Below are 2,500 nucleotides of genomic sequence, written 5' to 3'. Positions count from 1 at the left end.
TTGTACCTTAACCTAACCTATGTTGTACCTTAACCTAACCTATGTTGTACCTTAACCTAACCTATGTTGTACCTTAACCTAACCTATGTTGTACCTTAACCTAACCCATGTTGTACCTTAACCTAACCTATGTTGTACCTTAACCTAACCCATGTTGTACCTTAACCTAACCCATGTTGTACCTTAACCTAACCCATGTTGTACCTTAACCTAACCCATGTTGTACCTTAACCTAACCCATGTTGTACCTTAACCTAACCCATGTTGTACCTTAACCTAACCCATGTTGTACCTTAACCTAACCCATGTTGTGCCTTAACCTAACCCACGTTGTGCCTTAACCTAACCCACGTTGTGCCTTAACCTAACCCACGTTGTGCCTTAACCTAACCCACGTTGTGCCTTAACCTAACCCACGTTGTGCCTTAACCTAACCCACGTTGTGCCTTAACCTAACCCACGTTGTGCCTTAACCTAACCCACGTTGTGCCTTAACCTAACCCACGTTGTGCCTTAACCTAACCCACGTTGTGCCTTAACCTAACCCACGTTGTGCCTTAACCTAACCCACGTTGTGCCTTAACCTAACCCACGTTGTCCCCTAACGTAACCCACGTTGTCCCCTAACGTAACCCATGTTGTCGCCTAAACCTGCTCTGTAATTGTTATACGACTCGTTCAATTAGTGTAGTGTTGCCCACCCGCAACCCTCGCAATATAGTTCGCTACTCGCACTGCCCGCTCCCCTGTGTATCGCTTCATGTTAAACACCTTGCAAGTCTTGCTGACTTTCCACATGCTCCTGCTGTACACTGTAATGTGGATGGCAGCAGGACGTACATGCCGCCCCTCCCCACGTCCCCACCTTGCCCCCCTGCCTTCGCAAGCTGGTTGGTGAGAAGTTTGCATGTTCAATGCCCTTCGCATGCGACGTACTCAGGCTACGTTGTGGTGCGGCCTGTGTCAACCGTCCGCTAATGTCGTACGCGTAAACCACAATCTGTACTGCACATTCGTCCTTATGTACCGAATGATACATCGTGGCACATGTGTGACCGTACAACGACTGCGCCCAAAAACGGCGGACCATACAGTGCAAATATTGTGCACGCAGCTACGTGTCGTCTCCCTATGAGAGCTGGATTGCAGTGTGGTACGCCATAGAGACGTGTGGGAGGAACGGACGCCGTGGATGGCGATCAGCATGAGCTGTCTGTTGATGTATTCGGACCTAGTCGTCTCTCCTCACACACCGTGATGGCATGGTGCACCGCGTTCCATATCTGCGACATGCTACAGAGGCCGGTTGACAGTCGTTCGAGCAATGGACATCGCATACGTACGGGGGCCACCTTCCACGTATTGTCTAGGCGTGCACATTTTGTTGCGTGTATGTGGGCAGACGTAGTGTGGCGTGACACCTGACACAGGCATGCAATAATCGTTGAAGTTGCAAATGGCGATGGACGCCTGCGTTTTCTGGTGAAGTTACGCAAATGAACAAATGGTAACCTGTTGTGGTGCGGTTGTTCTCGCTAGGGGTGAATCGGTGATGGCGACGATAGGTTGAGGTACGAACCGGTTGTTCCAGCGATACCCACCATGCCGACGAAACTGAACGGCATCTGGGTGTGAAGCGATACGCGGCGGTGGCTGGGTGGGACCGTCCCCGGCCGGTGAGGGGGCGCCTCCCGGCGTGCTGGCCGCGCGGTGCGTGGGCGCACGCGCTACAGCCGGCTGGTGGGGGCGGCCAGTGGCAGGCGCGCCGGCCGACGGACGCGGCAGGCGTCGCAGCTGCGCGCCGGCGCACCCTGCGCGCGGCGCCGTGCGGCCAAAGTAGGTCCTCGCGGGCCCGGTGCGAAGCGCGGTGGACATCTTCAGTGTGCTGGTCCGATTGAGGACTGTGTGCGTTGAGGATGCGCCGCCGCCCGGCGCTCGGCGCCGCGACGCCGTCTGCTGCTCGGTCGCCCCAGCGGTTCTCGCTGGTGGTTTGTATCGCAGCTGTGCGGATGTGTTGGCGCGTGCGCTGTGCTGGGAGAGTTCGCTTCGGCACCCAAGTGGGGCTTTTGTCCTTCTGTGGCGCTGGCGTTGGAGCTGCCGGTCACCGTAGGTGGCGCGTGTTGTCTCCCGCCGGCAATGCCACGACAGCACGCTCCCGGGCCTCTGTCGGCAGCGGCAAGCTCAGTTGGGAGCACGGGTGGTCGCACCGAAAGCGTCTACTCGCCTAACTCCGGGCGATTGCGCCTCTCTCGAACCCGACCAAGTACTTGGGACGGCGCTGCGCGCCGCCGGGACCTGAGAGGGTTTCGAGGTGTATTGTGCAGGGGAGCTCAGCCTCCTCCTGTTTGCAGAATGATTGAGCGGACGCTTGCGTGTTCGCGCGGGCCCCCGGGACACACTCCCGGGCGGCCGGCTGCTCAGCTCTAGTTGACGCAGCTCCCTGGTTGATCCTGCCAGTAGTCATATGCTTGTCTCAAAGATTAAGCCATGCATGTCTCAG

General features: G+C 56.6%; 1 non-coding gene across 1 annotated transcript in view; it reads left to right on the top strand.

Annotated features, from left to right (window-relative positions):
- The first annotated feature begins 2,437 nt into the window (after positions 1 to 2,437).
- The window catches only part of LOC124730329, a 1,909-nt gene continuing 1,846 nt past the window's right edge, over positions 2,438 to 2,500 (top strand). Inside the window, exon 1 of the ribosomal RNA XR_007007969.1 lies at positions 2,438 to 2,500. This exon is cut by the window's right edge and continues 1,846 nt beyond it. This is a non-coding gene — a ribosomal RNA (small subunit ribosomal RNA).

This window comes from Schistocerca piceifrons, unplaced genomic scaffold (assembly GCF_021461385.2).
Source record: "Schistocerca piceifrons isolate TAMUIC-IGC-003096 unplaced genomic scaffold, iqSchPice1.1 HiC_scaffold_1237, whole genome shotgun sequence".
Taxonomy (NCBI): Eukaryota; Metazoa; Arthropoda; class Insecta; order Orthoptera; family Acrididae; genus Schistocerca; species Schistocerca piceifrons.
The sequence above is the reverse complement of the archived record's forward strand: the minus strand, read 5'-3'. Positions and strand labels throughout refer to the sequence as shown.